Here is a 17,376-nt window from a genome sequence, read left to right on the forward strand (position 1 = left end):
ATCCTGTCAAAGTTTAACAATATGCTTATGATTTAACAGTTTTCATGTTATGGAAACAGGATTTTTATACTAATAAGTTTTTGGCATCTTAAAAAAGTCACAGCATTTTAAACATCATTGTTGCAATCATCTGTATTTGCCCCATATTATATTTTGATTTTTTTTAGCCCCATAAGTGGATATAATTTAATAATATCTCTAAAATATGCCATTATCCATCAAGGAGTATGATATTATCTTGTCCCATTCATTTCTCTGATATTCTATTGAAGAGTATGTCTGATATCTTTTGTAACTCCCGATAAGGTGGGTTTTTTTTTTTTTGTATTAGAAGGTCATTACAAATCTCTGAATAGATTGATGAAACTGTTAATTTACCTGTCAAGAGAGGGCCACAGATGTGTCTGAAAGAGATGTACTAATGGCATGGAACTAATGTAATTTCACAAACGACTTAATGGAGCACATAAAGCATATTTTCTCTGTTAAATACACATAGCATGGCATTATATCTTGCTTTACGGGCTGTGAAAAATATTTTTAATCAGCTAAAAGATGAAGAGACTCTTCAAGGTTATGCAGATTAAGTTATAAAAAGTCCTTAAATGCATAATCCTCAATGAGTAGTCAGGAAGGAAAATTTCAATCAGGGATGTTTGTTTAGACTGACAACATTTGTGAGTTTAAGTTTCCAAGAGGATTTTAAAGGGAAAATTAGAATGTGAGTGTCATTCTTAAAAACCAAAATAGGGAAAATGCAAAGTTATTTAATGCTTATGTTCATTAAAATATATTTACCGAACCAGGATCCTAGGTTGCTGACCTCCCTTCTAGTCTGGATCAGAACACAATTGTAGCTATAGTTGCTTTTGTTTGTTTTTAATTACCTGACCACCTACAAATATTTCTCACTGTCCTTGAGATTGTGATCACCACTTCCTTCTCCTAAGCAGCAAGTAATTACCAAAATGCCTTTAAGTACCAACTTGCTGACCTCAAATAAAGAACCTTTTATACTTCATTGATTCATTCATTGATTCATTCACTTATTTACTCAACAAATCTATATTTAACTTTTATAATATGCTCAGCACTCTAGTAGTCACTTGAGATATAATGGGCTTCAAAGTACTTCTACATGTCAATTATGCCTCAGAAGAAAAAAAAAAACAAAACAAAAAACAACTTATGTACCACTGAGCTTTTTAGGAAATAGGCTAGGCCTTAGACTGAGAATGTAGCAGCTAGGGGTTCTGGCCCCTTAATAAATAATTGATGGGGGTGCTGCTGTTATACCTTGGCAAGAATATTATGCAAAAACTGGGAAACTGGCACTTAAGGTAGAGTCTGGGGAGTTAGACATACCTGGAATTAAGCATAAGTCCTCTAAACCAGGAGGTTGAGGCAGAAGTCAAAGAACCTCCAGTCACCTGAGATGAGAGGCAAGCCAAAGGTCTTCCAGCCAGGGAATCAATCTCCAGGACCTGTAGTTTAACTTCTGAGCTGCCCACTCTTATCTTGCCCCTGATAATAACTAACCATAGGTGTCATGTAAGTTGATGGTCAGGGAATTGAGGGACCCTGACCCTGAAGACCCTGAAGCACTGTAAGGTCTTTAATCATCCAAGAATGATTAAAATTCTTTTCAATATATTTTTCTTCCCAAAGTAAGAGAAACAAACCTTCAAGAAGTGAATCTAAAAATAGTTTCCACTTTATATTAAAATATTCTGAGAACTCCATCAGGGTCCCAGGAACTACTTCTGAACTGTGTGATCATGTACACGTCACATAACTTTCTGGAGCTGTAGTATCCATCTATAAAAAAAGGATGCTCAAACTGGCCCAGCCTGACATTTGGGGTTGTGTTAGGAGAATCTAATGATATTAAACACGAGAGCATTTTAAACTTGTTCAGCAAAATACAAATGTAAGGAATTTTTACTTGAGAGTATCTCAGGCTCTGAAAAAGCCTGCTTTAGTACTTAAGCAGCAAGTTCCTTAAGAGTTTCATCTGAAAGTTATTACAGTAGTTGAAAGTATTTTAAGAGTTTATAATAAAACTGGAAATGACAGGTATTCTCATTTTATTATGCAGGAGATGGAATTGCCAATCGTCAGGTGACTTTAGGACTGCTTCTTTTATTCTTAATAAATATACTGTGTACTGACTCTATGTAATACCTGTTCACAAAGAGTTGAAAACGTTTATAGCTGTGCTGTCCCCCTCTTTGTAGAAGGTGTTTTGTCTAATAGGTTGAAGTAAAGGCCGTTGTACTGTATCAGACACGGCAGTGCATTATCTACTCAGGGCAGTAGGACAGAAATAATAAAGGCCAGAGGTCTAGTTAATGATCAACGCCACTAAGATTTTGCAGCATAGAAAGTATAGCAGTACATCCAGAATGAAAATAAAAGCAGTAAAACCAAAATATACAATTATATAGGACCCAAAGTTGTCCAGGGATGTTGTTCTTCTGGAATGTAAATGTAGGCATGACTATGATCCCCTCTTTTTTTCCACGCTACTTTATATATATATATATATATATATATATATATATATATATATATATATATATATATATAACTTATTTGTTTATTTATGGCTGTGTTGGGTCTTCATTGCTGCATGTGGGCTTTCTCTCGTTGCGGCGAGCGGGGGCTGCTCTTTGTTGCGGTCCGCGGGCTTCTCATTGCGGTGGCTTTTCTTGTTGCCGAGCACGGGCTCTAGGTGTGCAGCCTTCAGTAGTTGCAGCACGTGGGCTCAATAGTTGTGGAACTCGGTATCTAGAGTGCAGGCTCAGTAGTTGTGACTCACGACCTTAGTTGTTCTGCAGCATGTGGGATCTTCCTGGACCAGGGCTGGAACCCATGTCCCCTACATTGGCAGGTGGATTCTTAACCTCTGCACCACCAGGGAAGTCCCTCCACCCTAATTTTTAATAAAATTTGTGTACACTAAATTTACAGGTACTTTTTATGGTATACAGTTATGTTAGTTTTGACAAATCATAGAGTTGTGAAACCACTGCCAAGATCAAGATACAGAATAGTTTCTATAACCCAAGAAAACTGCTTCACGCTGCCCCTTTGTAGTCAAACTCTTCCTCCTATTCTTAACTCCTGTCAATCCATTCTCTGTCCCTATAGTTTTGCCTTTTCCAGAATGTCATATAAATCAAGTCATACCTAGAGTACATTGCCTTTTCAGTCTGGCTGCTTTCACTTAGCATATAATGCATTTGAAATTCATTCACGATGTTATATTTATCAGTAACCCATTCCCTTTTATTGCTGATTAGTATCCCATTGTATGGATTTACTACAGTTTGTTTATAAATTCATCTGTTGATGGATACCTAGGAGTTGGATGGCTGGGTCACATGGGAAGTATATATTTAACATTACCAGAAACTACCTGATTGTTTTCTAAAGTGGCTGTACCATTTTCCATTCCCACCTGCAACGTATGAGAGCTCCAGTTGCTCTGTATACTCTCCAGCATTTGGCATTGTCATTCTAATAGATGCATACTAGTACCTCATCAAGATCGTTATTTGTGCTCTTTTCCCTAATGATTAGTTAGACTGAATACCTATATGTGTGCTTATTTGCCATCCATATAACTTCTTTGGTGAAGTGTTTCTTCATGTGTTTTACTTATTTTTAAAATTAGGTTTTCTTGTTTTTAATCTCTAAGAGTTCTTTATATATTCTGGATATAATCCTTTGTCAGATATATGATTTGCAACTATTTTCCCTCAGAATGAAGCTTATCTTTTCATACTCTTTCTTTTTTAACATCTTTATTGGAGTACAATTGCTCGACAATGGTGTGTTAGCTTCTGCTTTACAACAAAGTGAATCAGCTACATGCACACACACATCCCCACATCTCCACCCTCTTGCGTGTCCCTCCCTCCCACCCTCCCTATCCCACCCCCTCAGGCGGTCACAAAGGACCGAGCTGATCTTGCTGCGACATGCGGCTGCCTCCCACCAGACATCTGTTCTATACCTGGCAGTGTATACATGTCCATGCCACTCTCTCACCCTGTCCCAGCCTCCCCCCTCCCCCTCCCCGTGTCCTCAAGTCCATTCTCCAGTAGGTCTGCATCTTTATTCCTGTCCTGCCCCTAGGTTCTTCATGACCATTTTTTTTTTTTTACATTCCATATATGTGCGTCAACACACGGTATTGGTTTTTCTCTTTCCACCCACTTCACTCTGCATGACAGACTCTAGGTCCATCCACCTCACTGCAAACAACTCAACTTCATTTCTCCTTATGGCTGAGCAATATTCCACTGTACACATGTGCCACATCCTCTCCATCAATTCATCTGTCGATGGATACCTATGCTGCCTCCATGTCCCGGCCACTGCAAACGGAGCTGCATTGAATATTGTGGTACATGACTCTTTTTGAATTATGGTTTTCTCAGGGTACATGCCCAGTAGTGGGATTGCTGGGTCGTACGGTAGTTCTATTTTTAGTTTTTTAAGGAACCTCCATATTGTTCTCCATAGTAGCTGTATCAATTTACATTCCCACCAACAGTGTATGAGGGTTCCCTTTTCTCCACACCATCTCCAGCATATATTGTTTATAGATTTTTTAATGTTTCTTCTTGAATTTATTTATTTATTTTTAACATCTTTATTGGAGTATAATTGCTTTACAATGGTTTGTTAATTTCTGCTTTATAACAAAGTGAATCAGTTATACATATACATATGTCCCCATATCTCTTCCCTCTTGCATCTCCCTCCCTCCCACCCTCCCTATCCCACCCCTCTAGGTGGTCACAAAGCACCAAGCTGATCTCCCTGTGCTATGTGGATGCTTCCCACTAGCTATCTGTTTTACATTTGGTAGTATATATATGTCCATGCTACTCTCTCACTTCGTCCCAGCTTTCCCTTCCCCTTCCCCGTGTCCTCAAGTCTATTCTCTAGTAGGTCTGTGTCTTTATTGCCATCTTGCCCCTAGGTTCTTCATGACCATTTTTTTTTTTACATTCCACATATATGTGTTAGCATACAGTATTTGTTTTTCTCTTTCTGACTTACTTCACTCTGTATGACAGTCTATAGATCCATCCACCTCACTACAAATAACTCAGTTTCATTTCTTTTTATCTCTGAGTAATATTTCATTGTATTTATGTGCCATATCTTCTTTATCCATTCATCTGTCAATGGACACTTAGGTTGCTTCCAAGTCCTGGCTATTGTAAATAGAGCTGCAGTGAACATTTTGGTACATGACTCTTTTTGAATTATGGTTTTCTCAGGGTATATGCCCAGTAGTGGGATTGCTTGGTCATATGGTAGTTCTATTTTTACCTTTTTAAGGAAGTTCCATAATGTTCTCCATAGTGGCTCTTTCAATTTACATTCCCACCAACAGCGCAAGAGAGTTCCCTTTTCTCCACACCGTCTCGAGCAATTACTGTTTGTAGATTTTTTGATGATTTCCATTCAGACTGGTGTGAGGAGATACCTCATTATAGTTTTGATTTGCATTTCTCTAATGATTAGTGATGTTGAGCATCCTTTCATGTGTTTGTTGTCAATCTGTGTATCTTCTTTGTAGAAATCTCTATTTAGGTCTTCTGCCCATTTTTGGATTGGGTTGTTTGTTTTTTTAATATTGAGCTGCATGAGCTGATTATATATTTTGGAGATTAATCCCTTGTCAGTTGCTTCATTTGCAAATGTTTTTTTCTCATTCTGAGGGTTGTCTTTTGGTCTTGTTTATGGTTTCCTTTGCTGTACAAAAGCTTTTAAGTCTCATTAGGTCCCATTTGTCTATTTTTGTTTTTATTTCCATTTCTCTAGGAGGTGAGTCAAAAGGATCTTGCTGTGATTTATGCCATGGAGTGTTCTGCCTATGTTTTCCTCTAAGACTTTTATAGTGCCTGGCCTTACATTTAAATGTTTAATCCATTTTGAGTTTGTTTTGTGTATGGTGTTAGAGAGTGTTCTAATTTCATTCTTTACAAGTATCTGTCCACTGTTCCCAGCACCAATTGTTGAAGAGGCTGTCTTTCCTCCATTGTATATTCTTGCCTCCTTTATCAAAAATAAGGTGACCATATGTGCGTGGGTTTATCTCTGGGCTTTCTATCCTGTTCCCTTGATCTATATTTCTGTTTTTATGCCAGAAACATACTGTCTTGATGACTGTAGCTTTGTAGTATAGTCTGAAGTCAGGGAGCCTGATTCCTCCAGCTCCGTTTTTCTTTCTCAAGATTGCTTTGGCTATTCGGGGTCTTTTGTGTTTCCATACAAATTGTGAAACTATTTGTTCTAGTTCTGTGAAAAATGCCAGTGGTAGTTTGATAGGGATTGCATTCAATCTGTAGATTGCTTTGGGTAGTAGAGTCATTATCAGAATATTGATTACTCCAGTCCAAGAACATGGTATACTTCTCCATCTGTTTATGTCATCTTTGATTTCTTTCATAAGTGTTTTATAGCTTTCTGAATAGAAGTCTTTCGCCTCCTTAGGCAGGTGTATTCCTAGGTATTTTATTCCTTTTGTTGCAGTGGTAAATGGGATTGTTTCCTTAATTTCTCTTTGTGATTATTCGTTGTTGGTGTATAGAAATGCCTGAGAATTCTGTGCATTAATTTCTATCCTGCAACCTTACCAAATTCATTGATTAGTTCTAGTACTTTTCTGGTGGCATCATTAGAATTTTCTATGTATAGTATGATGTCATCTGCCAAGAGTGACAGTTTTACTTCTTCTTTTCCAATTTGTATTCCCTTTATATCTTTTTTTTCTCTGATTGCAGTGGCTAGGACTTCCAAAAGTATGTTGAATAAGAGTGGCAAGAGTGTACATCCTTGTCTTGTTCCTGACCTTAGTGGAAATGCTTTCAGATTATCACCATTGAGTATGATGCTCACTGTGGTTTGTCATATATGGGCTTTAATATGTTGAGGTAGGTTCCCTCTGTGCCCATCTTCCGGAGAGTAAATGGGTGTTGAATTTTGTTGAAAGTTTTTTCTGCATCAGTTGAGATTATCACATGGCTTTTAATCTTTCAGTATGTTAAATTGGTATATCACATTGATTGATTTGCATATACTGAAGAATCCTTGCATTCCTGTGATAAACCCCACTTCATCATGGTGTATGATCCTTTTAATGTACTGCTGGATTCTGTTTGCTAGTATTTTGGTGACGATTTTTGCATCTATGTTCATCAGTGATACTGGCCTGTACTTTTCTTTCTTTGTGACGTCTTTGTTCTGGTTTTTGTATCAGGGTGATGGTAGCCTTGTAGAATGAGTTTGGGAGTGTTCCTCCCTCTCCTATATTTTGAAAGACTTTGAGAAGGATCGGTGTTAGCTCTTCTCTAAAAGTTTTTTTTTTAACACCTTTATTGGAGTGCAATTGCTTTACAATGGTGTGTAAGTTTCTGCTTTATAACAAAGTTAATCAGTTATACATATGTTCCCATATCTCTTCCCTCCTGCGTCTCCCTCCCTCCCACCCTCCCTATCCCACCCCTCTAGGTGGTCACCGAGCTGATTTCCCTGTGCTATGCGGCTGCTTCCCACTAGCTATCTATTTTACTTTTGGTAGTGTATATATGTCCATGCCACTCTCTCACTTTGTCACAGCTTACCCATCCCCCTCCCCATATCTTCAAGTCCATTGTCTAGTAGGTCTGTGTCTTTATTCCTGTCTTACCCCTTGGTGCTTCATGACATTTTCTTTTCTTAGATTCCATATATATGTGTTAGCATATGGTATTTGTCTTTCTCTTTCTGACTTACTCATGTCTGTATGTCAGACTCTAGGGCCATCCCCCTCACTACAAATAACTCAATTTCGTTTCTTTTTATGGCTGAGTAATATTCCATTGTATATATGTGCCACATCTTCTTTATCCATTCTTCCGATGATGGACGCTTAGGCTGTTTCCATCGCCTGGCTATTGTAAATAGAGCTGCAATGAACATTTTGGTATATGACTCTTTTTGAATTATGGTTTTCTCAGGGTATATGCCCAGTAGTGGGATTGCTGGGTCGTATGGTAGTTCTATTTGTAGTTTTTTAAGGAACCTCCATACTGTTCTCCATAGTGGCTGTACCAATTCACATTCCCTCCAGCAGTGCAAGAGGGTTCCCTTTTCTCTACCCCCTCTCCAGCATTTATTGTTTCTAGATTTTTTGATGATGGTCATTCTGACCGGTGTGAGATGATATCTCATTGTAGTTTTGATTTGAAATTCTCTAATGATTAATGATGTTGAGTATTCTTTCATGTGTTTGCTGGCAGTCTGTATATCTTCTTTGGACAAATGTCTTTTTAGGTCTTCTGCCCATTTTTGGATTGGGTTGTTTGTTTTTTTGTTATTGAGCTGCATGAGCTGCTTGTAAATTTTGGAGATTAATCCTTTGTCAGTTGCTTCATTTGCAAATATTTTCTCCCATTCTGAGGGTTGTCTTTTGGTCCTGTTTATGGTTTCCTTTGCTGTGCAAAAACATTGCGGTTTCATTAGGTCCCATTTGTTCATTTTTGTTTTTATTTCCATTTCTCTAGGAGGTGGGTCAAAAAATCTTGCTGTGATTTATGTCATAGAGTGTTCTGCCTATGTTTTCCTCTCAGAGTTTGATAGTTTCTGGCCTTACATTTAGGCCTTTAATCCATTTTGAGCTTATTTTTGTGTATGGTGTTAGGGATTGTTCTAATCTCATACATTTACATGTACCTGTCCAGTTTTCCCAGCACCACACATTGAAGAGGCTGTCCTTTCTCCACTGTACATTCCTGTCTCCTTTATGAAAGATAAGGTGACCATATGTGTGTGGGTTTATCTCTGGGCTTTCTATGCTGTTCCATTGATCTATATTTCTGTTTTTGTGCCAGTATCATACTTTCTTGATTACTGTAGCTTTGTAGTATAGCCTGAAGTCAGGGAACCTGATTTCTCCGGCTCTATTTTTCATTCTCAAGATTGCTTTGGCTATTCGGGGTCTTTTGTGTTTCCATACAACTTGTGAAATTTTTTGTTTTTGTTCTGTGAAGAATGCCAGGGGTAGTTTGATAGGGATTTCATTGAATCTGTAGATTGCTTTGGGTAGTAGATTCATTTTCACTATGTTGATTCTTCCAATCCAAGAACGTGGTATATCTCTCCATCTATTTGTATCATCTTTAATTTCTTTCATCCGTGTCTTATAATTTTCTGCATATTGGTCTTTTCTCTCTTTAGGTTGGTTTTTTCCTAGATATTTTGTTCTTTTTGTTGCAATGGTAAGTGGGAATGTTTTCTTGATTTCACTTTCAGATTTTTCATCATTAGTGTATAGGAATGCCAGATATTTCTGTGCATTAATTTTGTATCCTGCTACTTTACCGAATTCATTGATTAGCTCTAGTAGTTTTCTGGTAGCATCTTTAGGACTCTCTATGTATAGTGTCATGTCATCTGCAAACAGTGACAGCTTTACTTCTTTTCCGATTTGGATTCCTTTTATTTCCTTTTCTGCTCTGATTGCTGTGGCTAAAACTTCCAAAACTATGTTGAATAAGAGTGGTGAGAATGGGCAGCCTTGTGTTGTTCCTGATCTTAGTGGAAATGCTTTCAGTTTTTCACCATTGAGAATGATGTTGGCTATGGGTTTGACGTATATGGCCTCTTTTATGTTTCGGTAATTCCCTCTATGCCTACTTTCTGGAGAGTTTTTATTATAAATGGGTGTTGAATTTTCTCAAAAGATTTTCTGCATCTACTGAGATGATCATATGGTTTTTATTGTTCAGTTTGTTAATATGGTGTATCATGTTGATTGATTTGCATATATTGAAGAATCCTTGCATTCCTGGAATAAACCCCACTTGATCATGGTGTATGCTCCTTTTAGTGTGCTGTTGCATTCTATTTGCTAGTATTTTGTTGAGGATTTTTGCGTCTATGTTCATCAGTGATATTGGCCTGTAGTTTTCTTTCTCTGTGACATCTTTGTCTGGTTTTGGTATTAGGGTGATGGTGGCCTCCTAGAATGAGTTTGGGAGTGTTCCTCCCTCTGCTATATTTTAGAAGAGTTTGAGAAGGATAAGTGTTAGCTCTTCTGTAAATGTTTTTTTTTTTTTTTCTTTTTTTTTTCTGTAAATGTTTGATAGAATTCGCCTGTGAAGCCATCTGGTCCTGGGCTTTTGTTTATTGGAAGCTTTTTAATCAGAGTATCATTTTCATTGCTTGCGATTGTTCTGTTTATATTTTCTATTTCTTCCTGGTTCTGCCTTGGAAGTTTGTGCTTTTCTAAGAATGTGTCCATTTCTTCCAGTTTGTCCATTTTCTTGGAACATAGTTGCTTGTATTAATCTCTCTGATCCTTTGTATTTATGCCGTGTCAGTTGTTACTTCTCGTTTTTCATTTCTAAATCTATTGATTTGAGTCTTCTCCCTTTTTTTCTCCATGAGTCTGGCTAATGGTTTATCAATTTTATTTATCTTCTCAAAGATCCAGATTTTTCTTTTATTGATCTTTGCTATTATTTCCTTCATTTCTTTTTCACTTATTTTTGATCTGACCTTTATGATTTGTTTCCTTTGCTAACATTGGTGGTTTTTTTGCTTCTTTCTCTAATTGCTTTATGTGTAAGGTTAGGTTGTTTATTTAAGATGTTTCTTGTTTCTTGAGGTAGGATTATATTGCTATAAACTTCCTTCTTTGAACTGCTTTTGCTGCATCCTGTCGGTTTTGTATTGTCATGTTTTCATTGTCATTTGTTTCCAGGTATTTTTTTATTTCCTCTTTGATTTCTTCAGTGATCTCTTGGCTATTTAGTAGTGTACTTTTTAGGCTCCATGCATTTGTAATTTTTACAGGTTTTTTTTCCCTGTAATTGTTATCTAGTCTCATAGGGTTGTGGTCAGGAAAGACGCCTGATATGATTTCAGTTTTCTTAAATTTACCAATGCTTGATTTGTGACCCAAGATATGATCTATCCTGGAGGATGTTCCAGGAGCACTGAGAAGAAAGTATATTATGTTGTTTTTGGATGGAATGTCCTTTAAATAGCCGTTAAGTCCATCTTAATGTATCATTTAAAACTTGTGTTTCCTTATTTATTTCCATTTTGGATGATCTGTCCATTGGTAAAAGTGGGTTGTTAAGGTCTGCTAGTATTATTGTGTTACTGTCGATTTCCCTTTTTATGGCTGTTAGCATTTGTCTTATATATAGAGGTGCATAAATATTTACAATTGTTATATCGTCTTCTTGGCTTGATTCCCTTGGTCATTATGTAGTGTCCTTCTTTGTCTGTTGTAATAACCTTTATTTTAAAGTGTACTGTGTCTGCTATGAGAATTGCTACTGCAGCTTTCTTTTGATTTCCATTTGCATGGAATATCTTTTTCCATCCCCTCACTTTCAGTCTGTATGTGTCCCTAGTTCTGAAGTGGGTTGCTTGTAGACAGCATGTATATGGGTCTTGTTTTTGTATCCATTCAGCCAGTCTGTGTCTTTTGGTGGGAGCATTTTATCCATTTACATTTAAGGTAATTATCGATATGTGTGTTCCTATTTCCATTTTCTTAATAGTTTTGGGTTTGTTTCTGTAGGTCTTTTCCTTCTCTTGTGTTTCCTGCCTAGAGAAGTTCCTTTAGTATTTGTTGTAAAGCTGGTTTCGTGGTGCTGGAGTCTCTTAAGTTTTGCTTGTGTGTGAAGGTTTTAATTTCTCTGTCAAATCTGAATGATATCCTTGCTAAGCAGATTAATCTTGGTTGTAGGTTTTTCCCTTTCATCACTTTAAATATATCTTGCCACCCCCTTCTGGCTTGCAGAATTTCTGCTGAAAGTTCAGTTTTTAACATTATGGTGAGTCCCTTGTATGTTATTTGTTGTTTTTCCCTTGTTGCTTTTAATATATTTTCTTTCTGTTTAATTTTTGATAGCTTGATCATTCTGTTCCTTGGCATGTTATTCCTTGTATTTATCCTATATGGGACTCTCTGCACTTTCTGGACCTGATTGACTATTTCCTTTCCCATATTTGGGAAGCTTTCAACTATAATCTCTTCAAATATTTTCTCAGTCCCTTTCTTTTCCTCTTCTTCTTCTGGGACCCCTATAATTCGAATATTGGTGCATTTAATGTAGTCCCAGAGGTCTCTGAGACTGTCCTCAATTCTTTTCAATCTTTTTACTTTATTCTGCTCTGCGGTTGTTATTTCCACTGTTTTATCTTCCAGGCCACTTATCCGTTCTTCTGCCTCAGTTATTCTGCTATTGATTCCTTCTATAGAATTTTTAATTTCATTTATTGTATTGGTTATCATTGTTAGTTTGCTCTTTAGTTCTTCTTGGACCTTGTTAAACGTTTCTTGTATTTTCTCTATTCTCTTTTCAAGATTTTGGATCATCTTTACTATCATTACTCTGAATTCTTTTTCAGGTTGACTGCGTATTTCCTCTTCATTTGTTTGGCCTGGTGGGTTTTTACCTTGCTCCTTCATCTGTTGTGTGTTTCTCTTGTCTTCTCATTTTGCTTAACTTACTGTGTTTGGGGTCTCCTTTTCACAGGCTGCACATTCTTAGTTCCCGTTGTTCTTGGTGTCTGCTTCCAGTGGCTAAGGTTGTTTCAGTGGGTTGTGTAGGCTTCCTGGTGGAGAGGACTGATGCCTGTGTTCTGGTGGCTGAGGCTGGATCTTGTCATTCTGTTGGCCAGGATTCCATCGGGTGGTGTGTTTTGTGGTGTCTGTGACCTTATTTTGATTTCAGGTAGCCTTCGTGCTAATGGGTGGGGTTGTGTTCCTGTCTTGCTAGTTGTTTGGCATAGAGTGTCCAGCACTGTCGCTTGCTGGTCCTTGAGTGGAGCTGAGTCTTAGCACTGAGGTGGAGATCTCTGGGAAAACTTTCGCTATTTGATAATACATGGAGCCGGGAGGTCTTTGGTGGTCCAATGTCCTGAATTCGGCTGTTCCACCTCAGAGGCACAGGCCTGACACCCGGCTGGAGCACAAAGACCTTGTCACCCACATGGCTCAGAAGAAAATTGAGAAATAAAGAAGGAAAGAAAGCAAATAAAATAAAAGTTATTAAAATCAATTTTAAAAATTATTTTAAAAAAATTAAAAAGAATTAAGAAAAAATAAAGAAAGAAAGAAGAGAGCACCAAAACAAAAAACCAAATCCACCAATGATAACAAATGCTAAAAACTATAGTTAAAAAAAAAATGGACTGATAGAACCCGTGGACAAATGGTAAAAGCAAAGCTATACACACAAAATCACACAAGGAAGCATACCCATACACACTCACAAAAATAGAAAAAGGAAAAAATTATATATATCTATATATAAACAAAAAATGAGGAGAGCAACCAAATCAAGAAGCAAATCTACCAATGATACTAAACTCTAAATACTAAATTAAGATAAACATAAGACCAAAAACAAATTAGATGCAGAAAGCAAACCCCAAGTCTACAGTTACTCCTGAAGTCCACTCCCTCAATTTTCGGATGACTCATTGTCTATTCAGGTATTCCACCGATGCAGGGTACATCAAGTTGATTGTGGAGATTTAATCCACTGCTCCTGCAGCTGCTGGGGGAGATTTCCCTTTCCTTTCTTTGTTTGCACAGCTCCTGGGGTTCAGCTTTGGATTTGGACCCGCCTCTTCGTGTAGGTCACCTGCGGGCATCTGTTCTTCACAGACAGGATGGTGTTAAAGTAGAAGCTGATTAGGGGGCTCTGGCTCACTAAGGCCGGGGCGGGGGAGGGGTATGGAATGCGGGGCGAGCCTGTGGCGGCAGAGGCCGGCGTGACGTTGCAACAGCCTGAAGCACGATGTGTACTTTCCTGTGGAAGTTGTCCCTGGATCATGGGACCCTGGCTGTGGAAAGCTGCACAGGCTCCCGGGAGGGGAGGTGTGGATAGTGACCTGTGCTTGCACACAGGCTTCTTGGTGGCTGCAGCAGCAGCCTTAGCATCTCATGCCCATCTCTTGGGTCTTTGCTGATAGCCGTGGCTCGCGCCTGTCTCTGGAGCTTGTTTAGGGGGTGCTCTGAATCCCTTCTCCTCTCACACCCTGAAACAATGATCTCTTGCCTCTTCGGCAGCTCCAGACTTTTTCCCGGACTCCCTCCCGGCTAGCTATGGTGCACTAGCCCCCTTCAGGCTGTGTTCCTGCAGCCAACCCCAGTCCTCTCCCTGTGAACTGACCTCTGAAGCTGGAGCCTCAGCTCCCAGCCACCGTCCGCCCCAGCGGGTGAGCAGACAAGCCTCTCAGCCTGGTGAGTGCTGGTCGGCACCGATCCTCTGTACGGAAATCTCTCCACTTTGCCCTCTGCATCCCTGTTGCTGTGCTCTCCTCCGTGTCTCCAAAGCTTCCCAACCCCCCCCCCCCCGCCACCTGTTGTCTCCGCCCATGAAGGGGCTTCCTAGTGTGTGGAAACTTTTCCTCCTTCACAGCTCCCTCCCAGTGGTGCAGGTCCTGTTCCTATTCTTTTGTCTATGATTTTTCTGTTTGCTTTTGCCCTACCCAGGTACGTGGGGAGTTTCTTGCCTTTTGGGAGGTCTGAGGTCTTCCGCCAGCGTCCAGTAGGTGTTCTGTAGGAGTTGTTCCACGTGTAGATGTATTTCTGATGTATTTGTGGGGAGGAAGGTGATCTCCACCTCTTACTCCTCCACCATCTTGAAGGTCTCTTGACAGTTTTTTTTTAGGTTTTCAAAAATGTTGTTCTATTATATTTTGACCTGTGTGGTTTCTCATGAGCAATCCACCAATTACGCAAATTCATTTTTCTCTGGATGCTTTCGAGATTTTTTTCTTTGTTTTCATTTTTAGCAGATTTATTATTATATATCTAGTCATGGTTTTCTTTTAGTTTATTCTTTTTGTGGTATGCTGTACTTCTTGACTCTATAAATTTATTTTTTTCATCAAATTTGAGATTTTTCAACTATTATTTTATTCAAATATATTTTATTTACCAATCTTTATCTCCTCTGATTCAGGGACTCCATTGACACAAATATTAGGCCTTTTGATATTTTCCTACAGGTTTGTGAGGCTATGTTCATCGTGTTAAAATCTGTTTCTCTCTTATTCTGATTCTATAATTTCCCTTAATCTATGCTACTACCTTCATATTCACTTATGATTTCAAACTATGTCATGTCCATTCTGCTACTGAGCCCAGCCCAGTGAAGTTTTTATTTTGGATCTTATATTTTTCAGTTTTATAAGTTCCATTTAGATCTTTATTGTAATATATGTTTCTCTGCTTGGAACTTCTATTGTTTATTTTACTTCAAAAATGTTCACCTTTAACTCTTGGTAAACGGGGAGGAAAACAACAATTACCACTGCACGCCTTTTAGGATGGCTTAAAAAAAAAAACTAACAGTACCAACTGCTTGAGAGAATGCAGGGCAGCAGGAACTCTCATTATTGCCAGTGGGAGTACAAAATGGTGCAGTCACTTTGGAAGACAGGTTGGCAGTTTCTTGCAAAGCTAAGCATAGCCTTAGCATATAATCCAGCAATCATACACTTTGGCATTTACCCAAAGGATCTGAAAACCTATGTCTGCACAAAAACCTATACATTAATGTTTATAGCAACCTTATTCATATTTGCAAAAATGTGGAAGCAACCAAAATATTCTTAATAGGAGAGTGGATAAATAAACTGTACTCCATCCATAGAATGCAATATTATTCAGTGATTTACACAATAAGCTATCAAGCCACAGAAAGGCATGGAGGAACCTTAAATGCATATTGCTAAGTGAAAGAATCCAATCTGAAAAGACTACATACTGTTTGATTTCAGCTATATGATTTTCTGGAGAAGGCAAAACTATAGAGACAGTAAAAAAGATAATGGTTGCCAGAGGATTGTGGGAAGGGTCGAATAGGTCAAGCACAGAGTTTTTTAGGGCAGTGAAACTGTTCTGTTATGATACCGTAATGGTGGCTACATGACAGTATGCATTTATCAAAACCCAGAAAACTTTACAGTAAAGAGTGAATCTTTTTTTTTTTTTGCGGTACGCGGGCCTCTCACTGTTGTGGCCTCTCCCGTTGTGGAGCGCAGGCTCAGTGGCCATGGCTCACAGGCCCAGCCGCTCCGCGACATGTGGGATCCTCCCGGACTGGGGCACGAACCCGCGTCCCCTGCATCGGCAGGCGGACTCTCAACCACTGCGCCACCAGGGAAGCCCAAGAGTGAATCTTAATGTATGACAATAAAAACTCATTTAGGAGGTTGATGGATTCTAGGATGGATTGCATAAAATGTCAAAAGGATATGCATGTTTCAGAAATGTATGAAACAAATGAACAGAGTTGGGGGATAAGGTGCTGACATAGTAATTTGGGGAATAGATGGAATCTGTAAGACTAAAGACATAAGGAACTTCATATAAACATTTCTAGTTTATAAAATTATTTCCTGTGGGGGTTATGGGTTGACAATTCTGAAACCACTATACATGTGTACTGGAATTAAACAATTAAGTAAATGGATGCTGGATGGTGGGAACTAGTTTTCTCCCTGTTGACATGGAAGGATACAGGTAAGTAAGGGCAAGGGTATAGATTGATCCATGTGTTAATGGGTTAGAGTTGGAGAGTTTAGTATGAGTTCATGTTTCGCATAATACAGATACAAAGGAATATATATTGAAGTATTTATAGACATAGGTATACACATGAGTTAGTATATACACAGGGACTTTTTGCTTTGCCAATTGAGAAAGCATAGAAGCAGCAACAATCTAGTACCAATCAGCACACCTAGTACCCAGATCTTGGTTTCTAATACCATTCTCCAATAAAAGGAGCCAGAGATCCTTTGGAAAATGACTGATTATAGGACTGGGGCTAGAAATATCCAAAATGAGCTTGGCACATCTTATAATGCCAGAAGATAAGAAAGCGTGCCCCCCCATACAAAAAATAAAAGAACCAAAACACAGTGGTGGAGTATGTCAAAGGATAACAGAAGCTAACTGAAAGAGTTTCAATTGCCAATGCTGGAAAAAATTTGAGCAATAAAATAAATAAAATAGCATTAGATAATAGATTAAGGTATAAAATAAATATTCATGAGTCAAACTGACATAAATAAATGATCAAACAAGTACATAAATGCTGGAGAATAGGCAAATCTCCCAATGAAGAAAAATCCCAAATAATTTGTGTAGATAATCTACCCTTAAGAATGTAGAGAACAGCTCTCTACTTACTAAGTTCAGGTTGCATATCATGAATTTTTCCCAAAGAATATATTATGGAAAGGGAGGAAAAACATTAATAAATTTACATTAGAGAAACCTGACAAATACTACCTTAAGCCAGATGATCGAAGTTAAATTAACATCAA

Source organism: Phocoena phocoena, chromosome X, assembly GCF_963924675.1.
Source record: "Phocoena phocoena chromosome X, mPhoPho1.1, whole genome shotgun sequence".
NCBI classification, from domain to species: domain Eukaryota; kingdom Metazoa; phylum Chordata; class Mammalia; order Artiodactyla; family Phocoenidae; genus Phocoena; species Phocoena phocoena.